Source organism: Ambystoma mexicanum, chromosome 12 (assembly GCF_040938575.1).
Source record: "Ambystoma mexicanum isolate Mex_15411 chromosome 12, UKY_AmexF1_1, whole genome shotgun sequence".
In the NCBI taxonomy this organism is placed as follows: Eukaryota; Metazoa; Chordata; class Amphibia; order Caudata; family Ambystomatidae; genus Ambystoma; species Ambystoma mexicanum.
In genome coordinates this window covers 975,336,809-975,350,847 of record NC_090936.1, presented here as the reverse complement: position 1 = coordinate 975,350,847, position 14,039 = coordinate 975,336,809, and the positions used below count along the sequence as shown (strand labels likewise).

Sequence of the window (14,039 nt, the reverse complement as noted above, 5' to 3'; positions counted from 1 at the left end):
TAACTTTTTAGCTGAACAAGCAGTTCGCACCTGGGCTCTGGGCGCTGATTAGCTGGGCTGCGCCATTCTTGTTACAATTTATGTTTCAAATGTTGTGCAAGTCCTTGAGAAAATGTCTTTCTTTCCCAGAAAGAAAAAAAAAGCACACTGGGTTGCCGTGATTTATTCGCATTTGTGGATAAAAAAATGTTTGTCTGCAGAAAGCAATCTTATCTTGAATGTGCGGCCTTGGCAGCTCGGAGGTTTTGCGAGGAACATTGCTGAAGGCTCCCGCAGCCAGTGTTCAGTAAGAGAAATGAACTTGGCTGTAATTTTCCTGAAACATGGCTTTACACTGTGCATTTAGACCATTTTAATTCATATAGGCATTTGCAAGCCTTTAAACAGGGATTTTTGTGTTTGTAGATTCTGATATTGCAGCATTGATTCTAATGTAGCATGGAAGTTGCACTGTTGGTGAAGTGGGTGTGTTTCAGCATATTTGTCACCCATGGGTGCGCTGGGGCCTGGTTCAAATGATAAGTGCGCTCCTTGTTCTTCCTGCTGTTCTTCTGTATATGTGCCTGGGGTAAGGGGGCATGGGTTTGATCTCGATTTTCCCTCTTCAGTCCCCCCTCTGGTTGACTTTGTCGACCACACCACCAAGCAACATTCACCTCCTTCCGGTCTGCATATCTTTGTCAATTCCTTGAAGTGTCCATAATTTTTTGCATTGTTGTTGATGAACAGTACATATAGGAGTGTTCTCCTTCTGTGTTCCACCACACTCACTTCCCTTCATACTTCCTCTGATCACGGGGAGTGGCCACCTTTATTACTGCTGGAACCATGTTGCACACCGCTATCTTAGTCCGGCTCTTCCTTTCACCATGTCTCTTATTTGCATTCCGATAACTTCTTCTGTTGTTCTCTTGCAATGTATCTCTATCTTGCACAATGATGCTGTGCTCGGTACTAGTCCTTCCGTTATCACCTTCAATCAACCAGGCAGTCATGATGTCCTCCATTACCATGCAAGCACTAGCTAGTTCTTTGCTTTCTCTTTTCAGATGCAGTTTTGCTGATCATTCTTTAGTATGCTGGTACTTCACCCAATTATTCTTCTGTCTTGCTCGAGAAGTAGTTCCCCCCTCTTTTTACTCCTCTGTCTGTTTCTCTTCTTCCGTTGTTTTCCATCTTGGTGAATGTGTCACTCTTCACATCTTCCTTGGTCATCACCAACAAGGGCATGCTGATGCGCACCAATGAACACTCTCCTCCCCAATTCAGTGGTAGTTTCTCTTGATCTTTGGATGCATGTGCTCAATAGTAGTCCATAAGCAGTGATGTTCCTGCTCTCATCTCGCAACTTCTCTCAACCTTCTTGCATCCAGAATGATTGTCCACTTCTTGTCACTGTTGTGCTGGTAACATAACGCTGGTACCTTAACAGTATACGTCCTTCTTCTTTCTCCACCCAAGTGACCATCTTTGCTCTTTTGTCTCACTCCGTTAGGCACTTATCATATTTTTGTTTCTTTTATTTTATTTTTTCTTCTCTTTTTGTTTTTCTTTCTTCTTTTATTATTTATTTATTTAGTTATTCTATTTTTTTTTTTCTCTTGCAGCTTGCTCACTTGTGCATTTGCTCGTTGTTTCTTCTCTCTCTGGTCGCTTTCCACATAAAGTTGTTCTCCAATTAGCTGCTTTATGTAATCATCTTCCATAGGGGATTACCCCCCTTTTTTTTTTTTCTTATCAATCTCAATGTTGCTGTCTTCCCTTGCAATCTTCTTCGCACCTTGGCATACATGGGCGTCGTGCTCTGCTGTAGTAATGTATGTTGTAATCAATTCTCTTCCGGCATATGTTAAAGAACAGTCTTGACAGCTCTCTCCAGTGGTGTCCCTACCAATTTTGTACATGTGTGCATGTTGTTGGTCACTTCTGCTATGTGTGTTATGTGTATGTTTTACTCCCTTTGTGTCTGCCCTTAACTCTCCTTACTTTAGCAGCAGCTTTTCCTCACCCACTGACGCCGTAACTCTTCCTGCTTAGGTTAGGGAATGTTAGCAGGGGATACAGCGGTAATGCTCACTATTACAAATAATTTTCAAATTACCACCCCCATTATTTCGTTCATCATTAATAGTCCCATCGTGAAGGTAAAAGTCCTTATTTGCTTGCCCATAACCACTTACGCTGCTGGGTCCTTGCAGCTGATGAGATGATAAAGTTGCCCGCCTGAAAATCGCAAGAAAGGCGTTAATAGTTAGTACTTGTTAGTAACCTCAAGCTCCGCAAACTAAACAATCACTAAGGGCAAAAATCAGACCTCCCCCTGGGCATTTCGTGTTTTCAAAATTTCTCAATATGGGTAGGGAAAATCTTGGGTTGTTTATTCAATGGAAGCAAGGAAATATACTTCAGGGAAACATGCTCTAAGGGGTCTGAGGTTCTTGATATGGTGGGCAATTGAGTGGGGAATGCTACACGATGTTTTAATCAGTAGGCCTCACAGTTTCTAATGGAAGATAATATTAAGGAAATTTCCTACACATTTCTAACAGCATACATACGCAACAACCTGCATGTGCAGGGAAAAGAGAAGGAACAAAACAGTGTTACAGCTGTAGGTGCACAAAATGTAATATGAAACTCAATTAAACTTTGGAAATGCGTGTGTCAGTCCCTATTCTAGTTGCTAGTGTGCGTTGGACCATAGGATGGCCATGTTTCCCTAACTCGGGAGTGTTCGTGCTATTTTGCAGTTCATGAAAATCTCTTGCGTTGGCCCTGTTGATCGTTGCTCCCTCGTTGCCAGGGTGGCCACCGCTTTGTAGGGCTTGACGCCTCACACATCTAACAAAGTCTGTCAGGAGGGGAAAATGTCCCACTGTAGTCCATAGCCATTGGGTGTTGGTTGTCCGTTGTCTTCAGGCCTGCCCTGGGTCCTTTATATCTGGCGAGAAATGAAATGGAAGCGCTTGAGACCTGAGAATTTACATATTCTTCAATTTCTTGACCTAACCTCTCTGCACTACTCTCACACTATTCAGTGTCCTAGTGGGAGGAGCCAATGGTACACCTATGCACCATCCTGTCACCACCTGGTGGCGTTCAATGGCGGTCTGACTGTAAATTGTTACACAATTCGAAATGTACCCAGAAAATGGGTAGGCACTTAATTTATGTGAAGATACTCATTACACACTTGGATCATATATACGCAATTTAGGTGCTAGTGTACAAATGGGCCTTTGGATCTCTATATTTACTGTGCTTTTGTTGTAAGCTATTTATAGTGCGTGCCTTTGTCCCGTGGGGCATCAGGCACTGACAAGCTAAATAGGGAAACATCAGGGTGGTAAATTTGTCATATAGGGTGGCTGTGTTTCTAAATTAAGTGCACCATGTTACTTAGTTAAGATAATCGCAGGGTTTTTAAATCTTTTTTCTTTTTTTTTCTATGGCTCCTCTCTCAACTTCTCAGGGCGTGCCTCGCAGTGAACTGCAGGCACTTTAAGCTGGTACTAATGAAATTCGCTACCAATTATTCGCTACCTGTCTCTCCCCCCTCTTTGTATTTATTTATTTATTTATTTATTTATTTCCTCTTTTCTTTCAAACCCAACCCTCACAATTTACTCCCATTCTCTCTATCCCACCCCATGTCCACTTTTTAAACCCTACCTACTCTGTTAATTACTCATTTAGTCTAGTATTTTATTACTCCACTACTGTAATTACTGTTACATTTAAACAATATATTTCTCCCCCCAATATCTGCTCTCAAATTTTAATACAACCATTATTCTCCAGTTCGTGCAGCAATGACCTCTTTCCCTATGTGTGTTAGCTAATGCATTTGTGCCAGTGCTATTTTCAAAAGCGCTAGTGGCATTACCACTTGCACTGTCATTTTGTCGCCAAATTAATTCTGTTGGGAACATGGATCATCCACCCTTTACCCCTATTTCTCTCCTCCTGTGGTGAACTGTCAATGAAATGTAGGCCTCCCCCCTCAAGTGCACCTTCTTCCACCTTGTGTGTCTCATTTAATTGTTCTGTGTTAATCGTGTATTCATGAGCCCAGTCTCCTCACTGAAAGATGTGTGCTCAAAATGTAGCTAAATGTACTCTCTTCTGATGCGCTATCATTATGCACCCCCCTCTGTACCGTGCACCCCCATTATGCTTAAACAATCTTCCTTACTTTCAACATGTGTATGCCTGGTGTTTAACAAGTTATGGATTTCTCTGTTAATAAGGTGGGCATATCCACATCGCTCATGATGTCACAAATGTCTCTTCCCTAATGCATGGCCTAGTCGTCCCACTGTCACCCAGAAAAGAAAATGTTTTGATACCTATCACCACCCCTATGCAATTGTCCTCTGCATTATTGAGTGTGCGTGAGTGTGTGTGTCGGCGCGCGTCTCGCCCGCTCTGTCGGGGAGGAGGAGCATGAGTGTGTGTGGCAGAGTGAGTCAAATCAAGTTTGTCTTGGGCTGTCCTATTAGCGGTATAATGTCAATCTATGTCCTTTGAAAGGTTTGTTCCCCATCAGGGAGACCCCACCTAGTCATGTAACCGGTACCATTGCTATTGTGTCAGTGTTCTGTATGGGTGCTGGCTGCTGTGCAGTGCCCCTGTGTTGTGATTCTAGTCAGTCCTGGGGTAGTGGTGCTGTCATTTGTTGTGTCTGTACATGTAGTGGTGACAGTACCTGCGTTGGTGCTTGTGGTGTCTGCTGAAATGATCCCATCCTGCCCCATGTATCCTCCCCACATGGGCGGTGCATATTGTGGTGATTGTTGACACTGCTATTGTGATTCTTGTGCGTGTGTGTTGAGGCTGTTTTTAACTGCCCCTCCCATTGCATACTTTAATAATTTATTTTGTGCCTACTTGTCCTCATCTGCCTTTCTCTGCCCCTGCGTTTTCTTGCCACAATCTACAATGCACACAGTCAATGTCTAGCGCGCTATCATTCCTTCCTCCCTTCCATAACCCCATGCATGCTGCACCACCCCTTACTGATCCTCTATCATGTTTGGCTGTGCTGTCTCGTTCAGTCCTTCTCTCCTCCTCCAATCCCTTTCTTCCCTTTCCAGTTCCCCCTCTCTGTTGCTATTGTTACTCCTTGCACCTCCCCCGTTATCTTCCCTATAAATTTAATTCCTCTGTACCTGTGCCTTCAAATCTACTTCCATGCACTGCAGCCCTCCTTTGCTCACTCCTGTGCTGCTAGTGGGTTGTTCTGCACCTTCCTGTTTGTGTATTGTGATTGTGTGTGTGTGGTGTTTAAATGTCCTTCTGCTGTTTTCAGTTCTCTCATGCAATGCATTCCTTTCTTACCATCTGTGTCATCAAATATTACACTCCCGGAGGTTCAGAAGGGTGAGTCCCCTCTTCCCTCTGCTCGCGCTGGTTCAGCATCAGCTGACCCCTCGCATCTTCCCTTTCCTTCGTGCACACAGTTCAACTGTAGCCATGTGCTTTTAAAGCTATTCCCGTGTAAGTGCTGTGTATGTGTGTCCTTAGCGATTGCTGCACGCTTCTGGAGAAGCCGCCTATGAGCAGCCATGGTCTTTTTTAATTTACCTTCAGTACTTTTGAATCTTTTCACACCATGTTTTACTTACTTATTTCGGCATGGAAGCTGTGTGCTACACAACAGGTGAAGGGGAGTCATTTCTGTATTGTGTGATACATTTTACCTCTATTCAATTTGAAAATTCCGATAGTCCACTGTTCAGGGAGCAAAAGTTAGAAGATAATTGAACATTTTTCAACTTCTGTGAGCCTTCTTGGCTCCGCACCTTAGCCAGTGCACTCCACGTGCAGCCCATCTTCACCAAACCATTGCCTTCTCCGGCACACCCCCACAATCTTGCGCATGTGTCTTCCACACACCGCCTCTGGGTCACCTATTCTCCAAATCCAAAACCACACCACTATCTCCTCACCATCAAAACTCTGTGTCCTATGCATCAATCTGAAGGTGACGTCACCAAACTAAAAACACAGTGCAAATGAACAGACAAATGTGCATACACAGAACAATAACCCATTTCTCACAACCCCACGAACATCCCAAAATAAAACCCCACAATCCCCACAGCTGTCTTCCTGTCTCAACTAGAACAAGGTAAACTATAATAAAAACTCTTATAATTGGACTGCACACACTGCGTCGCCTCACGTGTGATACGCTCCTCACCAGGGGACCTTAACTAGCCAACTATCTTCCGCACTTGGGAACAATCTAGCTACCTCCTGCGGGAAAACATCATCCACTCACTGAACTAAAACGCTCAATTAGCAGGGAACCTCATCTACTCATTGATCTACAACGTCAATTCATAGGAAATCCAGACCCCCGTACATGAAATCGCCATCCAGACCAACCAGTGCGACACTCATGTCCTATATGTGGGGAGTCACTACCCCACCCAATAGGCTCAAAAACACAAGAAGGGACCACTGCCACCGCCCCAGTCCCAACTACAATTCATGTGCCGATCACCATCAATGCGCTGAATTTTGCGACAATGTACAATCACCCACCACCCAATTTACAATGCCTCCCTCAGTTTCTACCCAAACAAAATAACTTAACATTTCTGCAACATACTGATCAACAATACATCATAATACTTTAAACGTTTCCCCCTCTCAAAGCCCATGTTGCTGGTTGACTTACATTTTCCTATGCTGCACTGGCAGTTGCTCCGCTGCTGGACACCCCCTCAAGGCGCTTCACCGGACCCCTTCTCCTGCAGGGCTCTCACCTGCCCTCAAGCGGGGTATTTCCAAGTGGCCCCCGAAGCCTTTAGCCGGTTACGCGTTTTCCGGTGGTCTTCAGGTGCAGGCGAGGGTCCCACAGCTTCCTTGAGTCGGCGGCAGGGAGTTCAGTTCAACGCAGGGCTTGCGCAGGCAGTGCTCATTCACCCATCTTACAATGAGCAATGAGCCTCACAGAGGGCACCAACTTGTTTGGGGAGAAGCTGGACCCCCACCAGGGCAGTGGGGGCCAGCAGCCATACCCTCACCAGCTATGGGAGACCCCAACACCTCCCATATGGCCCCCAGAAATGCAACAGAGTCCCAAGCAGGCAGCAGCATGTTCCAAACTGCGTTTATTTCTGGGCAGCAAAAAAGAAAAAAAAAACACGCAGAGCATCGTGCACATCGAGAGTTCAGGCGCCGTCTCCCCCGGGGCTGGCTTGCAATCCAGCTTTATGATCACACTGCAGGCTGACCTCACAGAATTGGATGGTTTCCCAGAAACCTAACTCCTCCTGCTATTGGCTGCCAAGTGATAGGTTACCTATGTAGCCCTTATAGAGAGCCTGATAATTGGATATTAGCCCTTTGCGTCAGTGGGTTGGTTTAGCTGTGCCAGCCCCCATTACCTAATTCTAACTTGTTGCAATATGACCTTGTTCCCATAACTTTTTAGCTGAACAAGCAGTTCGCACCTGGGCTCTGGGCGCTGATTAGCTGGGCTGCGCCATTCTTGTTACAATTTATGTTTCAAATGTTGTGCGAGTCCTTGAGAAAATGTCTTTCTTTCCCAGAAAGAAAAAAAAAGCACACTGGGTTGCCGTGATTTATTCGCATTTGTGGATAAAAAAATGTTTGTCTGCAGAAAGCAATCTTATCTTGAATGTGCGGCCTTGGCAGCTCGGAGGTTTTGCGAGGAACATTGCTGAAGGCTCCCGCAGCCAGTGTTCAGTAAGAGAAATTAACTTGGCTGTAATTTTCCTGAAACATGGCTTTACACTGTGCATTTAGACCATGTTAATTCATATAGGCATTTGCAAGCCTTTAAACAGGGATTTTTGTGTTTGTAGATTCTGATATTGCAGCATTGATTCTAATGTAGCATGGAAGTTGCACTGTTGGTGAAGTGGGTGTGTTTCAGCATATTTGTCACCCATGGGTGCGCTGGGGCCTGGTTCAAATGATAAGTGCGCTCCTTGTTCTTCCTGCTGTTCTTCTGTATATGTGCCTGGGGTAAGGGAGCATGGGTTTGATCTCGATTTTCCCTCTTCATTTTATTATTACTTTATTATCAGGTTTTTATAGTGTGTAATAATTCTAAAGTGTTTATTTTAGTAACAGCTGTATTTCTTTTTTATCTTAGGTCAAATGGCTTTTTTAAGCGATATAATGTAGGCATTCTTCAAGTTCGTGCAGAGTCATCCTTTAATAGGTATGTTCTCATCATTTCATTCATACCACATACTGTTTTTCCTTATGTGTACAATATAGTGACCACTTTCCGCTGAAGTGAAACAGAAAGTGTGTGCACCGCTGATTGTTATAAAAAAAACACACTGTAGATGTAGAGTGTGGTATGGCAAAATATGTGGTCCTGTTGCCAAAAGTGGACTTACTTGCACTCGGAACCATTGATATTGATATTGATATTTTATTTCTATCACGCTCGTACACAAGTGTTTCAGAGGGCGACAAGGTGAGGGAGGGGAACAGCGGAGAACAAAACAGCGATCTTACTAGGCCCAGTGACATTGAGAACGCGCAAGTGCATTGGAGAGGGGGAGGGGAAAAGTGCATGGAAGGGAGGAGAAGTGGAATGTGCGAAGCAGAGGAGAAACAGATAAATAATAATAAATAAATAAATAAATAAATAAATAATAAAGGCAGCAAACAGTGGTAGTGCAGCCAGCAATTTGCAAGTGCTAGGTTTAAGGCAGCAGACAGGGTAGGTCTGATCAGTGCAAGAAGAAAAAGGGGGGGCTGTATGGGTACAGATACAGACCCCAGTTCAAGGGGTAGCCCAGAGGCAGTGCGGGAGGGTGGCAGGGTGAGCAGGTACTTGGGACCAGAGGACAGAGGGTGGCCAGGAGCACGGTGCCAAGAGAGAACAGATCAGCAGGGGGAGGGGGAGCGAAGGCAGAAGAAAAGAGGAAGGTCTTGAAGTACTTCCGGTACCAGAGATGGTTCTCCTCAAGTTTTAGAGTGGCAGGGAGGCTGTTCCAGAAAGAGGCCACAGCCGAAGGCAGAGATCTACCCCCAGCTCGTTTCTTTGAAAAATGACTGACCCTGAGGGAGTTAGAGGTAGAGGTACGAAGAGCTCCAGAGGGGAAGTATTTGCAGAGGGATAGCTGAAGGTATTTTGGACCCAGGCCCCAGAAAGCCCTGTGGAAAATGCAGAGGGTTTTGAATTTAATCCTTGCATCCACTGGGGGCCAATGGAGAGATTTCAGAGCTGGTGAGATACGATCCCACGGCTTGAGGCCAAGGACAAGTCTTGAAGTCCTGTTCTGGATTAGTTGCAGAGGGCGGAGAGTAGAGGCAGGTAGAAAAAAGAAAAAAGCTGTTACAATAGTCCAACCTAGAAAGAACCAGAGCTTGGGATACCATGAGCTTCTGGGGGAAGGAGAGGAAAGGCAGAGTACCTCCGAGGAGGTGCAATAGGAAGTTTGACTTCTTAGAGACCTCAGAGATATAGACGGAGAAGGAAAGGGTGGAGTCAAAGATGATCCCGAGGTTCTTAACCTCGCAGGTGGGGGTAGGAGAAGGGCCAAGGGAAGCCAGCCAGAGAGTGAGGGGAAAGGATGGTGAAGGTGTGCCGATGAGGAGGATCTCAGTCTTCCTGACATTCAGACAAAGATCGTTGGCAGCATACCAATCTTGAATGGCAGTTAGGCCATCAGCGATGAGAGAGGGAGAGGAGGTGGCCGAGGGCAGCCTGAAAATGAGTTGAGTGTCGTCAGCGTAGCACTGGAAATTTGAGCAGAAAATGGCAATGCACTGGGCGAGAGTTGCCAGGTATTGGTTGAAAAGCCAAGGCGAGAGGTTAGACCCCTAGGGAACACCACAGGTAGAGAGGAAGATAGATGATAAGAAGGACCCCAGTTGGACCTGGGAGGGTCGATCAGAGAGGAAAGAGGTCAGCCAGGCCAGAGCCTCATCAGTGATATCCAGGTTATCACGCAGAGGGTTGAGCAGGATGGTATGGTTGACCATGTCGAAGGCAGAAGAGAGATCGAGGAGGATGAGGACAAAGGGAATGTTAGAGTCAAGGTTAGAGAGCAGATCTTCACAGATGTTCAGGAGAGCGGTTTCTGTGCTTCTGGAAGCTCTGAAGCCAGACTGGTGGTCATGGAGACAGCCAACAGAATTGGAATGAAGGTTAAGCTGAGAGATGGCCATTTTTTCCAGGAGTTTGCCCAGAAAAGGAGTCATGGAAATTGGGTGATAGTTAGCTAGGCAAGAAGGATCAGCTGTGGGTTTCTTGAGAAGAGGATGCACAAGGGAGTGCTTCAGAGGGGAGGGGTAGGAACCTGGGGCAAACCATACCAACAAATGTAAACTATTTCTTGATTGGGCAACCAAGAAGATTGGAAGGATCTTTTTTGTCAGAGACACACAATTTGATAACGTTTCTTGAAATTGTGCAATGTCTCTAAATCAACATACATCATAAATTAAGCTTGTAATATGCAGTAAACGGATTTCCATAGTAGTGAAAATTATGGATTTATTGCAGAGACAAAGGCAAACAACCAGGTCCAATGCATTTCGGACTCAAGTCCATCTTCAGGGACACTGCAGTGTACTTCATTGTACATTATCATTCTCCTTCCCAGAGGAATCTAATAGCTGGTCCTTTGGCATCACTATGTTGAAACTCACTAGAGAGACATGGTGATAATGCAGATATGCAAAGGCCAAGCTAAGTGGATATAGAAAGGCAGATATCAGTCCCTGATGATGGACTCAAGTCCCAAATGAATTGGACCTGATTGTTTGCCTTTGTCTGTGGAATAAATCCATCATATTTACTACTATGGAAATGGGTTTACTGAATACGGCAAGCTTGATTTACGATTAATGTTGATCTAGAAACATTGAAGAATTGCAGAAAACATTGTCAAATGGTATGTCTCTGACACATGAGGTCCTTCCAATCTTCTCAGTTACCAAATCAAGAAATAGTTTACACTTTTTGCAGATTAACATGATGATATGACCACTTGTGTGTTGTAGTTGGATCCCGAAATTTAAACTTGATTATGACTGTAATTTGAAATTAATGTGTGGATTTTAACTCCATTGGCCCAATAAAGCAATACAATTCAATTTAAGTAATCAGCATGGTTAGTTATCTTATTTGTTTGTTCTATTCTCATTCTACATTGGACACACATCTCATCACAAAAAGAGTGTCAGAGGAGTTGTTTAAAATATGTCTTATCTTCCAGTAGGATATAGTAGAGTATTGTATTTTCATTATGAATAAGCTCTTCTTTTATATCATTACACAAATCACATTGATTAATGTAGCTATAGCTGACTGCTAATAAAGGGACTACCCACTTTCACTTTTATTTATTTATTTTAATAAAGCACTGACAACACACAAGCATCAGGGTGCTACTTATACACAAGGGACATAAGAATACGGGACAGAACGGGACAAAACACAGACGTCAAGGAATACTAGGTAACAAAATCGGCTAATGGTCAAAGAATGGTCAGTCAAATAAATATGGTTTTAGAGGATTCAGAAACTCTAAATAACATGTTTCTAAGTGAAGTGCCAAAGGTATTGCATTCCAAGCTTGAGCAGTGAGGACAGGAAAAGATCGTCCAGAACCTCTGCCTTTGTTGGATCTGGGAATGGTCAGCAGTCCACCTGAACTAGAACGGAGTTGCCTGGGGGGAACATAAGGTTTCATTTGTTCCTTTTGATAGGCAGGAGCACTACGATGAACGCATCTGTGAGCCAAAGGAAAAGCCTTGAATAGTATTCTTGCCGACACAGTCAGCCATTGGAGTTTCTTTCTAGCATGCGAAATGTGCTCTCTCTTAGAGATATCATAGATGGTGCAAACAGTTTTGTTTTGAAGTATTTGCAGTCTCCTTACACAGCTTTTACTCGTGTCAACCAAGAGGACATTACAGTAGTCTATGTGAGGCATTATGATAGCCCTACCCAGAACATGATTTTTAAGAGACAAAATAGGTTTAGCATGTCTTAACACATTCATGTGGTACTGTGAGCTACCAACTACTTCATCAACATGAGCATCAGAGCTAAGGGAGGCATTCATGTGCACACCCAGCTTTTTTACTTTATCCATGATCTTAATATGGTTGTGTTCGATTGTCATGTGTGAGTATTCCGAACCTAAAATGGCTCTGCCATGCGTACAGACAAAAATCATTAGTTCAGTCAAGTTTACCTTGTTCCAGCCGGGGTGAGTCAGACTTGTAGTCTCCACTCAGGAGTTGAGTGTCATCCGCATACCACAAGGGGTTACATGTTGAACCCGTGTACCCAACACTAGGCCCTTTAAAACGAGGTAGCAATTCTTTGAGATGGATGGAGATGCAGAATATACTCAAACATCAATAATCAGACTGACTCAGGAAATTGGCAAAAAATGTCTGTTTTAATATCAATTATCTAAAACAGGGAGTATAACGAACATCAACGAACATCCGCTCGATCTTCTTACTCAGCGAGTTTCATAATAAATGCAGGTTATATAGCAAAAACTCATCATCATTGATGTCAATCTATCTGGCAAACTACAAAAATCTACTTGAGAAAGTGATAGGCTTAAAGGGAACATCTAGGTATATGTTCCATACTTGTCTGGGAAAGTGATTGTGTCTCTAACATCAGGTGGGACAACTAAGCCCTCCACTAGTGCAAGTCACTATGAACTTCATCAAATACACGACGTCCCATTGGTTATACAAACTATAGGGCTCTCTAGTATGTGTCCCCCTACAATTTGTTGGCACCCTTGCACGCCTCTGTACTATTCCACACACGCCAGCAGCATGCAGGCTGGCACCCAGGTGCTGGTGGGCTGGTCATAACCCTAGCTTCCCACCTAATTAGTCTGCCATCTATCATCACTCCTGCGGTCTGCCAGTCAATTAGCCCTTTGAACATTGGCCTTGGAAATATTCTCTGTGCCTGAGAATAAAAGAGAGTATAGGCATACTTTGTCTTTTGGTTTCGATGTAGCTCAACTCAGTATCTATTTTTATTTATCCATGTGACTAGAGACAATGTTTCAATGCTTTTCTGTATTTGAAATACTATTAAATGATGAACCTCTGACGTCTTCAATGTTCTTGTTCCTCACCTCGGAGAGGGGTTTGTTCTTTTCACACGTTTTGTAGCTAATGCATGAACATCCAAGCTCACGGTGGCCTTGACTTCCTGGTGCTGGGCCAGCCAAGCTTCTCTCGAATTTAATTCCATCATGAAGTCGTTTTCCAACTGCGCACATTGAAAAAGTCTTTCTATTTACTGGGGTCAAACTCTGTTAAAGTGTGTTGTGGAATTATCCATAGTCTATACATTCGTATGCATATACGTTGTCGCATCACAGCAATCTATTCACTACATAGCCAGCCTTTAAGAATACTTTGTCTACTTGCGTTACTGCGTGTGTACAATTGTAAAATGACTTGGCATTTTCTTCATCATTTCTGTCGCATGAGCATCTTCATCTTGAGCCCGAAATGTTGCTCATCTTTAGATATAAAAAGATACACCTCCTCCTTAGATATAATAGAATGTTTATGTTTTCTCACCTCAGCATCTCTTCTGGGTCCATCAGCTCTGCTTCGCATGACGTCTTCTCTTTTGCCCATTTTTCACACTTCCTCTGGGATTTCATTGTAATGGCCATCATATTGTCGTGAGTGCATATATAGTTTCCTTAACTGGTACCTCACTTCCAGGATTATTTTCGGTATAGGTATTTTCACTGGCATTGCACGTGTCTCACACTCTGGCTCCCAACATATAGGCATCATGGGGGCGGGGCTTTGAGTGGGGGTACTTGGCTCCACCTCTACACTGTGATTTTATTGAATCCATAATAACTAATCCCATTACAACTAATACCAAATTAATGAATTCCAAAATAACAAATTCCTTTTATGTTGTTTGGGGGCTCACCCGCCCCCAGGCCACCCTTTTCTTTGTTCCTAATACTTTTCCCCACCCCCAAAACCACTATTCCCACTCCCAATCCCTTTTTTCTTTTATT

General features: G+C 43.9%; 1 protein-coding gene across 3 annotated transcripts in view; it reads left to right on the top strand.

The window, feature by feature from the left end:
• The window catches only part of SHANK3 (SH3 and multiple ankyrin repeat domains 3), a 3,072,962-nt gene that overhangs the window by 128,398 nt on the left and 2,930,525 nt on the right, over positions 1-14,039 (top strand). For all 3 annotated transcript variants that reach the window (XM_069629467.1, XM_069629466.1, XM_069629463.1), the window contains exon 2: positions 8,135-8,203. The gene's annotated coding sequence lies outside the window, so the exon portion shown is untranslated. The remainder of the gene's footprint in view (positions 1-8,134; positions 8,204-14,039) is intronic.